The sequence below is a fragment of the Acomys minous genome, assembly GCF_964271855.1.
Source record: "Acomys minous genome assembly, chromosome: 7".
Lineage (NCBI taxonomy): Eukaryota > Metazoa > Chordata > Mammalia > Rodentia > Muridae > Acomys > Acomys minous.
The window spans coordinates 122,912,747-122,934,529 of record NC_140488.1 but is presented as its reverse complement, the minus strand read 5'-3'; the positions used below and the strand labels follow the sequence as shown (position 1 = coordinate 122,934,529).

General features: G+C 36.8%; 1 pseudogene across 1 annotated transcript in view; it reads right to left on the bottom strand.

The window, feature by feature from the left end:
• The window catches only part of LOC311601285 (large ribosomal subunit protein eL29-like), a 73,819-nt pseudogene extending 52,278 nt beyond the window's left edge, over window positions 1–21,541 (bottom strand). The window contains exon 1 of the transcript in view: window positions 21,448–21,541. The product of the transcript in view is annotated as a large ribosomal subunit protein eL29-like (transcript). The remainder of the gene's footprint in view (window positions 1–21,447) is intronic.
• Between the last annotated feature and the right edge of the window lie 242 nt (window positions 21,542–21,783).

The following is a 21,783-nucleotide window of genomic DNA, read 5'->3' as shown; positions in this document are numbered from 1 at the left end:
TGCTAAAGGTGTTTTATATCCTGTCCCTAGGACTACTCCTTTAGGTCTCTGAACTGCCAGAGAAGAAGCCTGTTCACCTATATACTGCCAAGCTGAGAAGCATAGGCTACACGGGAAACTGAAGCTTCTGAAAGTGAGTGAGAGTATTTTAGAAGCCCAACTTTTGGTCCTCCTCCCTTGAAGTCTTATTATTTTTGATCTTAAGGGTATATTCAGAGCCTTCTTGATACACAGGCCTTCTTATTAATCTGCATCCTCATTTCTCCCTCTTCTCTTGTTAATATCATGTGGATCACAGATAAAAGCTTCTGTGCTGAGACTTTCCTAAATTCTCCACCCACAAAACTGTGAGGAAAATATAATCTCTGTCTTGAATTGCTATATCTTGGTGACATTTGTCAGGCAATTGATGACTAAAATACTAATAATAATGGTTACAATTTATTCGAGACCGAGACCAAACTATGCTTAGGATTTTAATCAGCAAAAGGAATAAGAGCTTTAGCTGTGTACAATATTCAAAACCTTGAAGTTTTTGAAAAGCTTGGAATTTAATCTTACAAAAGGAAGATTTTGAATTGTCATGAGTCCAATTTCAGATGGTGCCCTGGGAGAGAATAGAAACAAAAGAAAACATGACCCCAAAGACCCATGGAAACAGAAGCCACATACCTAGAATTTTAACAGAAAATAAAATGCAGGAGTGTGCTTTGTGTGATTTAACATTTGCCTAGGGAAAGGTTTAAAGCACAGCCATGCAAGAACATGATGTGCTTGTTGATGTGTTCTGGGTACTTGACTGGCATGAGTTTATGCCACTTCTGTTAGTAGTGATGGTGACCCTTTAGTTTGTTACTCTTGGTATTTTCTATCAAGAAGACATTGACATCCTGGAAAATTTTTGAATCAAGAATCCTCACATTTCAGAAATTGTTTTCAAGAAATTATAAAACTCATTCTGTAATTGTTGCGTTTTAAATGTTGAATTTCTAATAAATGTGGTGAACAAACCACTTGTATGTCAGAAGTATAAAACTTGAAATTATTCAAGCAATAATGTAGTTTTATTAGATATTTAAAAGGCCATAATAACAACTATTGAATGGAATATTATGCTGCTATTTAAGACATTCTCTATGTCCTGTGAAAAGATATCCAGAACTATTATGCAGTTAAAGAAGATAGAGCAATTTATATAGTTTTTGATCTTTTCTGTTAATAATGGAAACTTAAGATGTTGTATTTATATCTTTACAGAGAAAGTCTGTACAGATACACATTTATATATACAGGTATATATCTAAGAAATATAAAAGCTGTCATATGTTGTGGAGAGCAGGGAACTAGAAAGACATATAATTTTATATGCATATGAATATGATATCAATATGTGTATATGTAGAGAGTGGGAACATGACATACTGTCAATTATATGAATGGATCTTATTTTGACATTGTAGGAATCTTTTTTAAGTACATCAAATCTATAATTTGTATTAAGGACAAATTATATATTCTAGATATATATATTCTACAGATTTAGATAAATATATGGCTATCTTTAGAGTATCATGTCATGTTCCTCTAACTAATCCTTACTCACTCTTCCACCACTCTTGACCTTTTTACTATCCATAGTTTTGTCTCTTGAGAATGTTTCAGAGTTGGAATTGTATAGTATGTACCTTTTTCCCATTGACTTCACTTACTAACGCACATTTAAAATTCCTCCATAACTCTTCTTAGCCTGGTAGCCTGTGTCTTTTGGTTCTGAGTAATACTTCATTGTCTGTATGTATGACAGTTTACTTATCCATTTCCCTACTGAAGGATACCTTGGTCACTTACAGGTTTTGGCAATTGTGAATAAATGTAACACCAATATCTGTTTGCAGTTGGTTTTGTAACCATGTTTCCTGTTCCTTCTGGTAAATACCAGGAACTACAATTGCCTTCCTGTATAGTAAGTTTCTATTTTTTAAAAAAGCATCACCAAACTGTCTTCCAAGTGGTTCTGTAATTTTACGGGCTTATCAAAAATGAGTGAGAATCTCTATTGCTTCACATTCTTGTCAGTGTTCTAAATTTTGGCTACGCTGTTGACTATGTACTGATATCTCACTGCTGCTTCAATTTCCCTTTCCCTGATGATATATGGTGCATCTTTTTGTGTACCTACTTGCGACTTGTACACATTTTTTTGGTGAGGAATATATGACCTTTAAAAAAATTCAGCAGTCTCTTACTGTTTCAAAAGACCTTTAAATATTCCTTTATTATGTAAACCTTTTGAAAATATTTTCTTCAAATCTGAGTTCAGCTTCTTATTGTTCTTGTCAGTTTCTTACATTGTTTTCCGTAGAGCAAAAGTTTGTAATTTTAATAAAGTTCAGTGAATGTTCATTACATGGCTTGTAACTTTGCTTTTATGTTTAAAAAGTTATTGACATTCCTGAGATCATCTAGATTTTCTCCTATAATCTAAGACTTTAGAGCTTTGTGCTTTATTTAAGCCTATAGTCATTTCTCAATGCCCTTTTGGAAAAATACAGACTATCTATATTTTCCATATCAAATGTCTGGTTGTTCTAGGATGGATATTGAAAACATGATCTTTGCTCTGTTGCATTGTTTTATCTTATTTGTCAAGGATCAGTTGGCTGTATCTCTACTGTAGTGTTTCTGGGTTCTTTTCTGTTCCTCTGATCTATTTGTTTATTCTTTTTCCTTTTCTTCTTCTCTTTCTTTCTTTCTAAAATAAACTCACATTTTCTTTTGAACTACAGCTTTAGAATGAGTCATGAAGTTGGATAGTAGCCCTCTTCCAACTTTGTTCTTGATGTTTAATATTGTATTGGCTGTTTGAGATCTTTTGACTCTACATATAAACTTCAGAATCAGCTTCTAGCTTCTTACCTTTAACAATCATGTTGGCTATATACTTTTCTCTAGGAAATATTGTCATATTGAGGGAGTTACACTCTATTCTTAATTTTTGAGGTATTTGTTCATTATGAACAAATATTGGACTTTATAATATATATTTTATGTATGTATTGATGTAACCATGTATTTTCTTGTTTATCTTGATGAGGTAATAAATTATATTAATTTTCAAATAGAGAGCCAGTTTCATGTACCTGTTATAAATCATATTTGGCCCCATGAATTATCTTTTAAAATGTAAATATATGTGTGTATGAATGGATCTGTGTATATACAATTGAAAGGCAGTAGTACATTGAGCTAAGATGTTAAAGTCTGAAATCCTTCAGCCTTTCACAATAATTTTCTCTTATTTTTAAAATTCCTGTTGATTTCCTTGGGTTTTAAACTAATTTTCTTGCCCCTAGAATAGCATATTGTCATATTTTTACTTTAAAGTTATATTAGCCATTTAGTTCTATGGATGTTTCATTATTTCCATGGTGTGTATGAGTGAAAAATAATGTGTGACAACAAGATAAAAAGACAAAGAGTTGTTTTTTTTACTTCTTTCTATGTTCTCATTGCTATTATCCCATCTCTGGTATGGAGGAATGTTGACATTTCTCAATTAAATGTTACAAGAATAGAATTTTAAACTCTTTGCAGCTCATTCTCATCCCAGTTAATGGCCTCCCTAATGTTCATTTTGTGCTTATCTACACACAATATTATTTCTTTAGTATCCTACTTGTTATTTTCACATTAACAAGAGATCAACAATAAACTAATCATAGTTTTATATCAAGACTCCGAAGCCTTCTCAGTCTTTGTCCAGTGTTTTATTAGATACAGCAAAATATTTTTGTAAATTCTTACCATTGGGAGCATATACTTGTTTCTAAATTGGATTACATACTAAACTCTTAGATACTGACTCGCTGTGATAGTGCATAGGCAAGAGAAATAGTTCAAAGTAGAGATAGTTATGTCAAAGGACCCTAATGTATGGTATAGCTTCATACAGTAGTAAAAGGGAAGGGAGGGTATTAAAAGAGTGTGGAGCACTATAATCACAGACTAGGATGAGCCCTCACTGGATTAATGCTGCTGCATAAAAAAAATCTATGTAGTTTAAGTTGTTTAAAACTTCATATTTAGAAATCCAAAAATCTACAAGGGAAGGAAAATTGAAATAGACAAAGATACAGCTTGGATACTAAGTTAAATGGATCTGTTATATGGAATTTTATTGTCTGTGCCCTGTGTGGTGGCTATAACTTGTATCACAATAGCTCTTACAATGTTCTTTAGTGGTAACATTGAAACTGCCTGATAATAGCAGAGCTTATTCCCATATGACTCCATAGACACTCATGTTGAGAAGTCCTTTCCTTTTCTAGGACTTGGAAATTGTCTTTAGGTCCTAGATCCTTGATTTCTTAGATTCCCCAGACTGAAGTTTGTTTCACCCACTAGGATTAATCTGCCAACTAAGGATTGGACATTTTCTTTTCCAAAGCCACTTTATTGGAGATAATATATACTATGGAAGACAAGAAGTATGTAGAATTCACTAAGGAGACATTTTAAGTGTAAGAAAACAAAATAAAACAAAACAAGAAAACCAAAACTATATACACACACCCAAAATCCCAAGAGTACTTATAGCGTTTGGAGTTGAGTTGAAGGCATAGCAAGTATTACTAATAACACTGAGTCAGACACACACACACACACACACACACACACACACACACACACACACACACAGAGAGAGAGAGAGAGAGAGAGAGAGAGAGAGAGAGAGAGAGAGAGAGAGAGAGAGAGAGAGAGAGAGAGATATTAGGCATATCAACTCAGATTTCTGGATTTTATTCCAATTTTCTATAAAATTAGCAGGGTGTGATTTTTTCACTTTGGATGCTAATTTTAGTAACTAGGGAAATTTGGGAAAAAACCATAAAGCCTAGAGTCCATTGTTTTAATTCAATTACTAGTTCGGGAGATGGTATGTGATGGATTTGTACAAATGACCAAAATACGATAGTATCAAGAAATTCTTGGTATAGGTCTCACATAGGCTGACCTCAAACTTCTTTGCAGCTGAGGATGACATTGAAACTTCTGATCCTCTTGCCTCCACCTCCTGAGTGGACTATAGCATGGCTTATGCAGTGCTGGAATATGAACCCAAGACTTCACGCAGTATAGGCATGAACACTCTGAACAAAGCAATACTGCCAGACTATCAGTGGAATGTTTAAAATGTGGAAACTTTACTTTTAATGTCCATCACAACCTAGCTATGTATAAGGTTTGATAATCCCCAATAAAAGCTATAATTTTATCAGGTAGCCACTATTATTGAATGAATACTACTTATCAATCTACTACACATTTGGCATGCATTTCCCCACTTGTTACAAACACCTCATAGTGGATATACTAGATTTCTTCCACATTCAGATGAAGAAACTGACTCCTGGAGAGAGCATTTCTTACATTATCAAAACTTTAAGTCTGTTCAGTTCAAGTCAGCAAGTGCCAAATCACAAACTCTAGGGTTAAGGCATACAGAACAAGAATAAAATAGCAGCAGGATATTTTTTTAATGGTCTGGATTACTATATTTTTGTTTTTTATATTTTACTAATTTATTCATATTACATCTCAATGGTTATTCCTTCCCTTGTATCCTCCCATTCCTCCCTAACTCCCATTTTCCCCTTACTCCCCTCCCGTATGACTGTGACTGAGGGGGACTTCCTCCCCCTGTATATGCTCATAGGGTATCAAGTCTCTTCTTGGTAGCCTGCTATTCTTCCACTGAGTGCCACCAGGTCTCCCCATGCAGGGGATGTGGTCAAATATGGGGCACCAGAGTTGGTGTGAAAGTCAGACCCCACTCTCCACTCAACTGTGGAGAATGTCCTGTCCATTTGCTAGATCTGGGTAGGGGTTTGAAGTTTACTGCCAGTATTGTCCTTGCCTGGTGCCATAGTTTGAGCAGGACCCCTGGGCCCAAATCTGCCTAGCATAATGTTCTTCTTGTAGGTTTCTAGGACCCTCTGGATCCTTCTATTTCCCCATTCTCCCATGTTTCTCTCACCCAGAGTCCCAATAGTATGTTCTCCCCTCTGTCCCATTTTCCTGGTGAGTGAAGACTTTCATGGGACATGCCCTTTGGGCTAGTGTCCAGTTATAAGTGAGTATGTACCATTTGAGTCTTTCTGCTTCTAGGTTAACTCACTCATTATGATCATTTCTAGTTCAATCCATTTATCCACAAATTTCGGGAATTCCTTGTTTTTAATAGCTGAGTAGTATTCCATAGTGTATATGTACCACAGTTTCTTTATCCATTTTTCTACTTAGGGACATTTAGGCTGTTTCCATGATCTGGTTACTATAAATAAAGCTGCTATGAACATGGTTGAGCAAATATTCTTGTTGTGTGCTGGAACATCTTCTGGGTATATTCCAAGGAGTGGAATAACTGGGTCTTGAGGAAGCACTATTCCCAGTTTTCTGAGATAGCACCAGATAGATTTCCAAAGTGGCTGTACTAATTTGCACTCCCACCAGCATGAAGGAATGTTCCTCTCTCTCCACATCCTCTCTAGCATGTGGTGTCACTTGAATTTTTTATCTTAGCCATTCTGATGGGTGTAAAATGGAATCTCAGAGTTGTTTTGATTTGCATTTCCCTGATGAGTAAGGAGGTTGAGCATTTCTTTAAGTGTTTCTCAGCCATTTGATATTTCTCTGTTGAGAATTCTGTTTAGTTCTGAGCCCCATTTCTCAATTGGGTTATTTGGTTTGGTGGTGCTTAATTTCTTGAGTTCTTTATAGATTTTTGGATATTGGATCTTTGTAAGATCTAGGGTTGGTGAAGATCTTTTCCCAGTCTGCAGGCTGTCACTTTGTTCTCTTGACAATATCTCCTGCCTTACAGAAGCTTCTCAGCCTCATGAGGTCCCATTTATTAATTGTTGACCTTAAGGCCTGGGCTGTTGGTGTTCTGTGCAGGAAGTTGTCTCCTGTGCCTATGTGTTCCAGGCTCTTCCCCACTTTTTCCTCTAACTGAATTAATGTCTCTGGTTTTAGGTTGAGGTCTTTGATTCACTTGGATTTGAATTTTGTGCAAGGTGACAAATATGGGTCCAGTTGCATTTTTTTTACATGTAGACATCCACTTAGACCAGCACCATTTGTTGAAAATACTATCCTTTTTCTCTTGAATGGATTTGGCTTCTTTGTCAAAAATCAAATGACCATATGTGTGTGGATTCATATCTGGGTCTTTGATTAGATTCCACTGATCAACCAGCCTGTTGCTGTGCCAGTACCATGCTGTTTTAATTACTGTTGCTTTATAGTACAGCTTGAGATCAGGTATGGAGAATCCTCCGGAGGATCTTTTATCGTACAAGATTGTTTTTAGCTATTCTGGGCTTTTTCTTTTTCCATATGATGTTGAGAATTGAACTGTCAATGTCTTTAAAAAAATTGTGTAGGTAATTTGATAGGGATTGTATTAAATCTGTAGATTGCTTTTGGTAAGATGACCATTTTTACTATGTTAATTCTCCAGATCCATGACCAAAGAAGATCATTCCATCTTCTCATGTCATATTCAATCTCTTTCTTCAGAGTTTTGAAATTTTTTTCAAACAAGTCCTTCACTTGCTTGGTTAGAGTAACTCCTAAATATTTTATATTACTTGTGGCTAATGTGAAGGGTGTGGTTTTCCTAATTTCTTCCTCTGCAAACTTGTCATTTGTGTATAGGAAGGCTACAGACTTTTTTGAGTTAATTTTGTATCCAACCAATTTGCTGAAGGTGTTTATCAGCTGTAGTAGCCCTCTGGTAGAATTTTGGGGGTCACTTATGTACACTATCATATCATCTGCAAATAGAAATAATTTGACTTCCTACTTTCCCATTTGGATATCCTTGATCTCCTTTTGTTGTCTTATTGCTCTGGCTAGAACTTTGAGTACTATATTGAAGAGATATGGAGAGAGTGGGCAGCCTTCCCTTGTTCCCGATTTAGAGGAATTTCCTTGAGTATGTCACCATTTAATTTGATTTTGGCTATTGGCTTGCTGTATATAGTCTTTATTATCTTGAGGTATGTGCCCTTTATCCCTGATCTCTCCAAAACTTTAAACATGAATGGGTGTTGGATTTTATCAAATGCTTTCTTGCAGCAGGATATTTTTAAAGGATAATTTTATTTTTAACATACATCCCCAAAAAATCTATGTAAAGATTGAAAAATAACCACAGAGAAGCTAAAGATGGGGTGGGATATTTTATAGTGGCAGGGGTATGTGTGGCCAAAAACTGCTAAGTCAGATCGGAAGTGGATGATAGAATCAGTTTTACTTAGCCTCCAGGTTCAGAGCCAATAGGTTTAGTGATTTTAGATGGAGCCATTAATTTATGCTTGAGGATATGTCATTTTGTGGTAAGCTCCTGCTGTGCCAGATTTTGTAACATAAAAGAACAGGTGAAAAACTCAACATGGAATGTGAGATGGGCTTCTTCTGCTAAGGGGCATTCCTACCCAAGATGCAAGGGTTGCTAATTAGTTATCAGGGCTCTGATGTGCTGATAATTCACTCTTGGCTTCACTCCCTAGCTCATCATCCAGTGCCTGAATTTTTAAAGTAGCATCAGTCAGGAGGGAAATTTCAGTGAAAAGAATTCCACTGCTCAGTGATCTGATGGTCATTAAAACATAGTTATTGACCAAATCCTTTAATGCACAGAACTCTTTAGTTGGCTTATGAGCACACTTTTGAGAGGATTAAGTGCAAAGTATGTTTAATGAAGGGCAAATCACTCTGTCTCAAGCAACATAAATAGGATGCCATTTTACATCCTGGAGAAGCTTTCTTGGGAGGAAATGCTTGTCATATTACGTCACTGAGGCTGCTCACTCCCATTCAACAGCCAAAATGCCTTGGTGCATACATTTGGCCAGTTAGTTCCTGTTTAGTAGATTTCTGAAGAAACAGAGGAGGGGTGGAGAGACCATAAATTAAGCTGTTAAGTGTATTGTTACATTTAATGTAAACATGCATATGCTATATCATCAAAACTAAGTGAAGCATTTGAATGCTAGAAAGGGTGCATTTTTTGTTATTTTATAACGTAAGTGTCCCATTCCAGAGTTTGCATCTTTCAGTCTTAACACAATTTTCTTGGCACCTTAAATATTTTAAAGAGTCTATGAGCAGTTTTCTTGCATTCATTCATTCATTCATCTATTCATTTGTTCATTGATTTTTTTCATCAAATAGTCATTAAAAGCCAATTTAGTGCTAATGCCTTGGTAATATTTCAGGGTAGCTGTGCCAACAGTTTCCCCCATTGCTTGTGTTTTCTGCCTAAATTCTCTTTCAGTGATGACTAATTAATGCATTGTCTACAGTATCATTTCAAATATGCATCTGTTTATGAAGCTTGCATTATAAAACAGGCAGAATTTCAAACTTAAGCAGTAATTGTGTAGTAAATCAGCCTATGTTAAAATGACTCTTTTGTTTACCATTTGATAATCATATTGATGCCTAGTTTTTTCTTCTTAATGCTCTTAATAAGGATAATTTTGGTTCCTTTCTGGTCTGTTTGCTGTGGTACTGCACTCCCTGAGCCCATCTTTGCTTTACTGCTCTATGACTTGGCTTTAATTTAAAATGCTCATTGCCTCTTTATTCACAAATGGACTTCAGCTTCTCCTACAGCCTCTGTTTCCATCAGCTTCCACAGAAGGTGTTCTGTTGAGGGGCAAGGAAAATAATACTGTACCTCCTCTAGTTTTTTTTGGCAATTATAGGTCTTCTTCCCTGTCTTCCTCTCCAAACATTTTTCTCCTCCATTCACCTTCTCCTTATCTCTTTTTCTTTATGCTCATTCCCCCAACTTAGGCAGCAAAATAAAACACCACAAGGTTTAGATCGAAACAAAACCTTTATTCTTCCTTTTTATTTATCCCCTACCCCTACCCTTGCCACTAAAGAAATAAGTGATTTCATTCTTGTTAACTTTCCTACCTCAATCCTCTTTCACCTTTACATTCTTGTTAGGGTGCCAGTAGAAGTGTTCGTTACAACTTCACTAACAGACAGTACTTCTCTTGTTAGTTGTACCAAGAAGGTACTAACTCCCCAAATTTACAACTTCAATAAAAGTTATTCAGAAACAGTTTTAGCAGACTCCTTGCTACTCACACAATAAAAATCCTTATTGATATTTAAACAACTGTGTGTGTGTGTGTGTGTGTGTGTGTGTGTGTGTGTGTGTGTGTGTGCAGATGTGTATAAACATGAATGTGGAGGTCAGAAGTCAACCTCTAATGTTCTTTAGCAGCTGTATCCACTTTGTTTATGAGACAGAGTCTTCGAGTCTGCGGCTAGATAATTAGGCAAGTTTGGCCCCAAAGCCATATGTATCTAACCAGATTCGAAGAAATATTTGTATATGCTAAAAGTAATACATTTAAAAGTAGACTTTATCTAATGGAAAAAAATCTTAAATACTTTTGTATTTTAGAATATAACAACTGAATTTGAAGAACCATCTTCAATTTTTTGTGCCTTTTGGTATGTCATCAGAAAACTAAAGGTATTTTTATTTATTTTATTCAGTAAGATATCTACAAACACAATAAATTACAACAAATAAATAAATACCAAGATGCATTCTTTTGTCACAGAGTAGTTACTTAAGGAAACAGTAAAGTCACTGTTCTAGCTTGAGAAAAACATATCCAAGAAATATATACTTGTTCAATTGATAATTTTGTCCATGAAAAGAAGGTATATCCCATTGGCACAATAACACTATAGTTTTAAAAACATTTTTAAAATTGAAATTATATATATATATATATATATATATATATATATATTAAAGTATATTCTGATTGTGGTTTCCTGTCCTCCAAGATCCTTCCCATATCGTCTCCCATACAAATCCTCACACTTTTCCTCTCTTTTGTTAGAAAACAAACAGGTATCTAAAGAATAATAATAAGAGAAAAACAGACTGGAATAGGAAACAAACAAATGGAAGAATGAGAGCTGCAGAAATAAAAGCACAAGAAACACATATAGATACAAAGACACACGTTCGCATACACAGAAATCCCATAAAACACACAAACTCATAAACTATAATATATACTCAAAAGACATGTAAGATTAAAAATAAAAAGACTTGACCAAAGAATTACAAGACAGAAATCCTCCAAAATGCAATGGAATTCATTTTGTGTTCATTTCTCTGTTGGAGAAAACTTTTTTTTTGCAAGCAGTTAGAGTTGGCTTCTAGGTTAGAGGTGAGTACTTGTGCTCACTTCCCTTCTCAGCACTGGGACCCAATCTGGTTTAGATCTGTGCAAGACCTGTACATGCTGCCAATCTCTGTGTATTCATATGTGTACCAGTCCTGCTGTATTTAAGAAGACCTAGAAGACCTTGTTTCTTTGTTGTCCTCCACCCCCTCTGGTTATGACAATCTTTCTGCCCTTCTGCAGGATTCCTTGAGCTCTGAGGGGGATGGATTTGATGGAGGGATCTAATGTAGAGCTGTGTGTCACAAGTTCCCTTACTCTCTGCACATTGTCCAGTTGTGGGTTTCTGTATTTGATCCCAAGAGGACGTTTCTCTGATGGTGGCTGATCATTAATACTTATCTGAGTATAGCAGAATGTCATTAGGAGTCATTTTATTGCTACATTTCATTAAAAGAACAGTAGTATTTGGTTTTCCCTTAGGTCCCTGATCGATCTAGTTTTAGGTTCTTAGCTACCCAGTGTCAGAGATCGGTTCCATCTCATTGAATGGTCCTTAAATCCAATCAGATTTTGGTTGGTTATGCCCACAATCTTTGTGTTACTATTGCTGCAAGGTCATCATTGTAAATTTAAGGGTACCTGGGTTGGTGTTTACCTTTTCTTCTTTGGTAGCATACATTCCAGTATCATGAACACTAAAGACAAATATGATATTTATTTGCTTATATGTCGATTTAGCTGTTAAGTCCTCTGTAAGCAGGCTACAATTCATATAACTGCAGAGGTCAAGTGTGGAGTAAGGAACCAGTGGGAGGGATGGATCTCCGGAGGAAGGGAAAATAGAATAGATATTTATAGATGAATGGAAGAGAGTATAATACTTTTAAATCATACTACAGTACATATTAAGAGTCATAATTTCTAAAATGACATTTTAATATGGAATTTTATGACTCCGAGCTTTTGCCAACATTTTTCTTGAAGCTATACAAAATTCCATTTCTGTAACTCACCCAAAATTAAAGGAAAAGTATAAGCAGAGCTCATCTTCCATTTTTCCCCTCAGGACAAAACACATCCTATATTCTATCCATACTAAGAAATAGGCAATCTTCTTAATGCCCAGACCCCCATCACATAAAGCGTTATTTCTCTTCTACTTTGAATTAAATTTCTAAAACCATCTTTACTCTTCATGCCAACACATATATGCCAAATCCTCTTCTCCTAAAAATACGCTCAAGCTTGTCAGTGGTGGTACACACCTTTTATTCCAGCACTTTGAGTTCAAGGCCAGCCTGGCCTACAGAACAAGTTCCAGGACAAACAGGGCTACATAGAGAAACCTTGTCTTGAAAAACCAAAACCAAATCAAAATAAAAAACAAAAATACCCTCCAAACCAAAAAAATTCCTTTTACTTTCCTGATCTGACATAATTTGCCAGCTTTGTTACAGTTGATGTCTGGGGCTGGATCAGTCTGTGATGAGAAAACCTAGGCACTGTGGTCTCTACCCTGTAGAAGTCACTAGCATCCTCTTTCCAGGTGTGACAATCAAGAAGTCTTCAGACATTTCCACATACATCCTGTAGAAGACAGTACTGCTTCAGCTGAGATGTACTGATCTGTTTTCCTACCATTTCCCATCCTCATCCACATTGCTTTTAGGCTTGCTGACATTTGTCCTTACTCTTCCATCCCAACCTCTGAAAGCCAAAGCTCCTTTGGAAAACATGCCACTATCCTATTAGCCTTTCGTTCTACTAGAAATTCTCTGTTATAACCATATATCAAAGACATATCCCCATTCTTGGAAAATTTTAGGTCATGTTCCTTACTTCCTTGCTGCTTTTTCTTCTTTGTTATTATTATTCTGGTAATTGCTTTTCAGTAATTTTTATACCCAAGCAGATTTTGTACTTAAATCGATGGCTTGTGAGTTACTGATCTTCCTCACCCAAAGTAAACTCCAAAGCAACTGAGGAAAAATATATTCCCCAGCTACTGGCATCACTGTAAATTCATGGCCTTAAATTTCAACTTTGAACATCCAATTTTACTTATTCAGTCAGTTTGCTTCCCCAGTGTTTGACACCATTACCATGCTATCCTTTTTCATCTTCTAAAACTTCAGTATGGATTTCTTTGCCTCACACTTCCTAATAACCTTGTTTCTTAATTCATTCAGAAAAATAGAAATACTCAGAAGGGGACTACTTTTACCCTTTCCCACTAACTCTATGAACTTATTTGTGAACATCTTAGACTCTCCATTTTCCCTTTTCTTCCTGTTACAGCCATTCAGTTAGCATTCCTCTCTAGAATCTACTGATACCCTAGTTCATCTCCTACATCCCTTTTCAGTAAGTAACTCATGATCTCCCTCTCTTTACTTACTAAATTTAAACACCTGATCTGCTTTTCTCTCTGTACCAGCAACATATAGACATGCTATTGCATCTCCCATCTGGACAATTTCACAAGATGACATTGTGTCATTGTTCAGATCTCTCCTTCTTTCCTCCCCCCTTCTTTGCCTTCCTTACTGCATTTGCTCTGTAGGTAGTCCTTCGGCCTTTAAGCTAGTACAAGTAGCCTATCTTTAGAACCCATCTTCTTGGAAGAAATGGCATGTAACCTGAGTGGAATTTTTATGTACTTATGCTTCCTTTTGTAGTGGGGATTGTATTACATCAGGGAAAACTTTCCCCCAAATTATACTGTGATTAAATTTGTTGAAAATAAACTGCTTGGCATCAAGTAGCTTGAAGTCTTGATCCAGGTTAATAGAGTCAATCTGAACCAAGTTTTTATTTTCATCTCTTTGTGGTTCATTTCCTTGTCTGACCCCTCAGGAAATCAGAGGGGTCAGTTCACCCAGAGTACAATGGGCAAACCTCACCCTGGGAAAACCACCTTTTTGACCATGTTAGCTTCTCTTCCAGGTAAGTATTATAATTCTAATGTATAACTGCTGCTTCATAGTCTCATATCCAGCTACCATTGACTTGACCCTTTGCCAGCATCTTTGACTTGGCATGCCCTCATCCACACTTTCCCCTCAAATTCTCTGCTCTTCAAGTGTTTTTCCTTCTTGTAGCTCTAAAAATGCACTAGAGGTAAGAGTCCACAAGACATGTAGGGTTCCTTTTTATCTCCTTCCTACCCTATATCTGTCCTCAAGTCTTAAAAACTCCAGCAACTCGTAAGTAATATACTAGATGACTGTCCATTATTATAATTTACTATAAAGTAGCATCATTCTCCTGGGCTGCCATAATAAAGCTCTTAACTTCCTTCTCTCCTTTGAATTTTAATCCCCTATAGAGTTGACTTCACACATGAGAGTACATTTTAAAGACTTTATGACTCCTTGTTTAAATTTCTTTAATGGATTTCCACCAAATGTGAATAAAAGTCCATGTCCTATCATGTGCTAGACCGAACTTAACCCTATCTCTGATTGTTAATTTTGTGTGTCTATGTAAGTGAGCTAAACAAAGAGATCCATTCATTTGTCCCCTATTAGCTCTGTTTCTGTAGAGAGTTCTGATGAACATGCCACCTACTCTCTTTATTCCTTGTAAATAAAGAAATAAGTAAATATTACAAAATAAGTAGAAAAACCTTCATTTTTCTCTATCCACACTGGTCTTCTTGTGGTTATCAGGCACAATAGGCTCATTTGAGCCCTTTGGCCCTCTCCTCTGCTTGCCAACACCTCACTGCCAAGGATTTCTAATTACTTAACTCTCTCATAAGGTAGTTTAGACTTGTCACAATTAAAAGGCAGCTTTTAAGGTATTGCTTTCCCCACTGGTCATATAAATGTTTGTGCTCCTCAGACTTCTGTTGTTAACAGACCATGTTGGCTCATCATTGCAGCTTGAAAAATAAAAGTGAGCACGTGCTAATTTTTTGCTAAGGGTTTTATCATTCAAGTGAATGCTACATGGCCATGAACCTGGCAGAATTTCCATGGAACATATCTTGGGCTACTTTTAGAACTTAACCAGGGTTTTGTTACATAAGGCCAACAATGACCCTTCCTAGAGACTTTACAATGCCCTCCCTAACCAATTAAATAATTCATTTCAGAATCTTTCCCTGTTTGGCAACAGTGCTTTTTTGACCCTCTCTAGATTGTCTACATGGGGAGACTTGAGGAGACTTTGGCATCATACAATTTTCCATTGTCTGTTGAACAATAAAGTCAGTTTCATTTTTCAGCTCTACTGGTCTATGCGTTTAAATATGACAGGGCTTAACGATTTCATTTTCTTTTCCTTTATTGTTTCAGGTTAAAAAAAAAAGACTTTTCAAGAAATTTTGAAACTTGACTTTTTTTCTTGGTTTCCACAAGCCCCTTTGAGAGAACATACTCTATTTTCTTCATTCATTTAAAAAAAAAAAGAATTTTGCTGACCTGCTTTAGGGATTACCAATTCCACTGTTTTAGGGTGTTTGTTTTTCTAAAAATCATTCTACAAAAAAAAATCATCCCTGAAATCCCCCATCAATTCTGAATCCCTTTCAGGCACTACAGAACTGCCCCTGCCCTAACCAAAACAAAACAAAACAAAACAAAAACCCTCTAAACTTTAATTACTATAGCTATTTATTTTGGTTCCTCTCTGTGGGTGAGATTTACATTAATTAGAGTATAATGAAGCCTGCCCTTTCAAACAAATTTATTCCTTTGTTTGCACTCATTTGAGCAAACTGACTGCAGTGTGTTTGAGCTTGCAAAAGGGAAGCACTGAAAACAGCTTATACCAAACCAGGCACCAGCACCTAACCTTCCCAATCTTTCCCATGAAATTTGCAGCTCTACCCACTTGAGATTTGTGAACGGGGACCTGTGTGGTTTTGCTTTGTTGTTTTTCTACTTGCAGAAGAGACAGATTTTCTGGGAAAACATCTCCTTCACTGCTGCTTTCTGGTTAGTATGCAGGCCACCACCTCTGTTATCAGACAGTGGCAACAAAGCATTTCAGCCTGAGTCTTCTGTGAGGTGGCGAGGGAATGGATTGCACAGTAATGAGCTGTTTTTGCAGGCTTCCAACGGGAGCCTTTTCTTATATCCCTTGGCAAAAGGAACTAATTCAAAACAGCAGCTCAACCCTTGGGCACCTAAATTTCGCAGAAATTCAGCTGACTGGACAGTAAGAGGGTCTCCTTGTAAATCAGTGCTGTAAATCAGAGCTTTCCTCCTCAAGGGGGAGGGGAAGCTAGAGATTTTCTGGAACTCACATACAACATTATATAAGACTTTTTATCCCTGATGCTGATGCTAGAGAGTGTACTGGAAGCTTCTTTTATTTCCTGATGATGCTATTCAAAGCATAAGCAACAAAGGCTGGAAATCTCAGTGTGTTTCTTCCCTTCCAGAATGAATTTATTTACTCTTCATGAAGTTGACTGCTAGACTGACTCTTCTTGATGGTTGAGTGAAGGGGGGTTATATTTATGATTCTGAAAAATGACATCACAATATCTGGTTCTTAGTGGACCTTCACTGTAAACTCAGTGGGTCTCAAAAGGCTGAATGATAGGATTAATGATAGTGACAGTCTGATTCTATTTTTCAGTAAGCCATGCTGTTTTCCTACTTCCTGATGGCATTCATGTGTAGGTTTAGACATTACCTCTTTGCTTGCACCTGCTTCCATCTGCTTGAGCTGGCATGTTGACGTTCATATGTTCAAATGTTAGCTCTTTATTCCTTTTTTCTTGGCCCTTATAGTAATAATTATTTGGCCTTACCTTGTGAAATATTTTTTAACACAATATACATATGCACATCTATTCTCTACCCTGTCCACATACTAAAACATACATATAGGTATGATTATACACATGCGGGATTCTAGATGTTCTTCTTTTATAGGCTACAGTTTCTTCCCCTTTCTCTTCATCTGTAAGACTTGTCTCATTCTTGTATCTGAACTAGTCATCCTAAGTGATCTAAGGTCTTGTTCTGTTTTCTGCCCATTTTGGTCTTCCTTAAATGAGTTTACCCTTTCTATCAGTTCATCAGTTTCTATCAGTGTTCTTTGTTTATATATATTTCTTAAATTTTTGGAGGTGGGAATTGGGAAGGATGCTCCCTACCTCTTAGTTTTACATTGTAAATAACTGAAAGATGCAGGCAATGATAGTTTCATTTTGGACAATGGTAGAAATAACATATAGTTTTTGTCCATCCATATGTCTGTAATTAAGAGGGATAACTGGAGAAAACTAATATATTCATTTGATTTAAACTACTTGTTCTCAACAAGGATACATTTTGATGTCAATGGGACATTTGACAATGTCTATAAACATCTTTCATTCTCACCGTGGACTGCGAGAGGTATGACAGAGGCATAGTAAATTGAGATTACTAACCAATCTACTGTGCATAGAACTGTCACCTCCAACAGAGGCTTATTTGGGTCAACATATCAGTGGTATCAAGGTTATGGAATCCTAGCTTACTCATTTTTCCTTCTTCCCTTCCTGATGCCCTTGGTCCTCCTAACTAGATACTACTTGAATCCTAGGGCACATTGATTATGTTTTATTTCTGTCTGAAGATCACTGTATGCAGAATAAGAAAACTCTTCAGTACATGGACTAGTAGCTAGTGTTGGGGGGAGGCACACAGGGACCTTAGACTTAAAAAACTACTTTCTGCTTCTTTATAGGACAAAAAATACTAGTGGGTTTACAAATAAATATAATACAGCTACTCAGAATCTGCTTTGGGAAGTGTGACCCTATTGTTCCTATATACAGCTCTTTTCTCTCTATATTTAATGGTTTTAGTAAGGACATGCATTATATTAGTTGGTTGTGTCCAAATAGAGATATGATAATGTACTTCTTAAGATTTTAAAGAAAAATATTTATAATTTGTGTTTGTGTATATGTATATGTGTGTGTGTGTGTGAGAGAGAGAGAGAGAGAGAGAGAGAGAGAGAGAGAGAGAGAGAGAGAGAGACAGACAGACAGACAGACAGACAGACAGACAGACAGAGACAGAGACACAGAGACAGACACAGAGACAGACAGAGAGACAGAGAAACATGCATACATGCTAGCATGTCAAGGCCAAAGGACAACTTTGTGCCTTGTGGAGTCAGTTCTGGGTCCTGATGGATTGAACTTTTATCACCAGTATGGCACAGCAATCACTTTTACTGAGCCACCTTGGTGGCTCCATTTTTCTCTGTTTTCTAGGTTGTTTGTAAAGATCTGTGTTTTGTGTTTTTGTTTTTGTTTTTTGTTGTTGTTGTTTTCTTTTTAAGGATTGCATCCTTTGGTGTTTACCCAAAGGTGTTAGTCAGTAGTAAAGTGTGAAAATGTGGCCGAACTAGCTTAATATCCTCTTAGAATGGTTTTTATCAGTTGGCCAGATAATACAATTTTCTAGGTGATTCATTAGGAATAACAATTTGGGGTAAGCAATCTGCCACTCCTTTTTATTTCATGAGATATCCCCAGCTATTTACTGAGTCAAGAAGTAAGTGAATTTAGGCCTAGAATGGAGCATATATTCAAAATTTCTTTTATCCAGAGCCAAAATTTAAGACAATTAAAAGGCATATGAAGCAAATACCATGTCATATATATGTATATATGCACATATATATTAATATATCATCCTTGCTTTTACCCAAATAGTCACATTTTATCAGTGAGCAAAAGGAGTGTGTGTGTGTGTGTGTGTGTGTGTGTGTGTGTGTGTGTGTGTATGTGTAGGGATGGGAGTAGGCCAATGTTTTCCCTAGTAAAAATATTTGACCTATAGTCTTTGGAATAGTGAGCGCACACACACGAGCATACACACACACACACACGCACACACACACGAATCTTTGTGGCTTTTTATGGATGTACATCAAACATGGAGAAGAAGCCTGGAGATATTGGTTTGCCTCAGAATGTCTTCTAGGTAGAGGTTGAGAAGCATTGGTCTAGACATTTCAATATGTGTGGGCATTCCTCAAACAGTTTCAGAATGTCAAAACTTTTGGACAATATGTGAATTTTGGAGAAAATCTGGTATGAAGAAAGAAATAAAGAAAACATGGTTATTTGAGGGGGGTCATTAGTATAAGGTGGCTGGATTGGCTGAGACTACTGAAGAGGCAAAGGCTATGTCTGAGAAGAGGTACAATTTACCAGGGAGGGTGTATACTTTGCTCTTGTTACGCTTTTCTGAAGGACTGCAAATGGTCTTTGTTCTCTTGGTAACTTTTCAGATCTCTTATACAGACCTCTCAAACAGAGTCTCTCCTGCCATCTACTTTTTATCCCCTCTGTGCTCCCCTTTCCCTGTACCTGCCCATTGATTCACCTTGAACAGATATCCGCACTTTTTAATTTAGTACATTAGAAGGCATTGAACACAATCCTCACTTTAAGATTCATGCTCACTTTGCCTCCATCCTTTCCTCAAGCATGAATAACTTCCTAGTAATGATGATAATCCTTCTGGGCAACAAGCTCCATATCCTAGATTAGTGTTTCTGTTTATATGCTTGTATCTTCTGATTACAAGCTCTGGATACAACCAGTTCCTTTTTCCTTCTAAAGCCCTTAAACATTTGCAAGTTTGAAGTGGCTATACTCACCTACTAACTTCCTAGCCAATAAGCATAGAGATTTCCTAGCTATTGACCACATTCTATTTTCCATTCAATAAAAGATGCAACTAGAAAGTCAGGGAGAAGAAAACAGAATCACACTGTCAAGCTAGGATTACAAATTCACAGGGACTTCCAAAACAAATTTCAAAGAGTTGAGATCCACCAGCTCCACCAGTGCTCACTGCTCTCTGCTGTAAACACAGTTACCCGAAGACCTTTATGTTTGTTGTTCCCATGGCCTCTTATAATTTTCTTCCCGAATATCCCTGGAGTAGCTCTGTTCCTATTCTTCCATCAGCTCTCTCTCCAAGTATCCCCTCTTCAGGAGGCCTTTCATGACAATTTGACTATGCTTATTACACTTTCTTTTCTCTTCCCTATGTCAGTTCTTCCCACTCCATCTAATGAATTATATGTAAAGTACCATACTGGATTTTGTGTGTGTATTCCTCCCACTAAAAGGGGCATTAGAAGTTGTTTGTTGCTGGAGAATCAGCATCGGGAAACACTCTCAAACAGATTGTAGACTCTCAAAGACTACCTTTAAGCCTATAGACATTGTTTGTCTTTACTAGCAACTGTTTTAGTGGAAGCCAATCTTAGGAAAAGATTGAAAGAATATAACGATGGTAAAAAGGCTCCCACTGTCATTAGTAGAAACTTTTATTAGTCTAAGTATGGGCAGCAGTTTATTTTTGGCAACTGAATTGAAATTGAATGTCAGTATGCACTATGAATATGTGAAACTAAATGTAAGCTTTCAGGGTCTCCATTGTTAATAATATTTTCCCCAGAATATGCCACAGGTGATCAGATCCCTGGTTTTCAACAGTGCTTTCTGACAAATCAAATAAAGGATGAGACTATATGCCTAATGTATAAGCATTTGTAATATATATTATATGTAGTGCATTTCCAAGTGTTGTTCAGGAAAAAGTGCTTTAAAGCGCTACCCTTCACCTAAGTGTGGTAATCAGCTAGAGGTGACAACCACCACCCAATTTATTCTACCAGGGAGTAACAACACATTTCTCCTTCTTAGATCTTGGCAAGGATTCCTTTTTCATCTACCTGAAAATGTAGTGTCAGAAAAAAATATATATTCAGAGGGAAAAACCACGAAAAGTAAGTTGTTGCTGCTTACCTTCCTCTTTTCCTTCTCCCCGAGGTGATAGACACTGACACTGACACGAACCAAATTATCAAGTGACAAAATTGGAAGCAGTGTAGTCTCACTCATGAAATGAAGAAATAAATAGAAATGGCAGTGTGGGCTTTTATCAGTCTGTGGACACTTGGTCACTTGGTGTGATACCGTGGGGGAGATGTGAGGCTTTTGCTTGTTGTGGAGTTGAGGAATTCTCTGAGAAAGTAAACAATCAAAAGTCCTTTGACTTAGAGTCTAAAGGAGAATTTGGAAGACATTAGATAGTGTTTAACCCTTTAGTCACACAGTTTTAGACAGGTATTTTAAAAATTGTATACATGTATGTATGTATGTATGTATGTATGTATGTATGTATGTATACATGTGGGGGAAAGAGGACAATTTTAGGGAGTGGGTTCTCACCTTCTGCACTGTAGAGATGCTGTCTCTCATTGTTGCTTCTTACAGCCGCCTGTTCCATGAGCTTCTGGCCCATTTTCTTGTCCCAGTCTCCCATCTTCTCACAGGGACACATTGGATCATAGAGATTTGTGCTGATGACTCCAAGTTTTTAAAACGTATTTTTCAAACTTATTCTTTTCTCATATATTACATCCTGACCACAGTTTCCTCTCCTTCCTTGCCTCCAAGTGTCTCTGCCTGTCATTCAGTATCTCGTGGGCTGGTCTGAGTTCCATGTGCTGTGATTAGGTCCAGGTTTAGCTTGCTTCTTGATGAGAATGGGAGGACCTTGATATC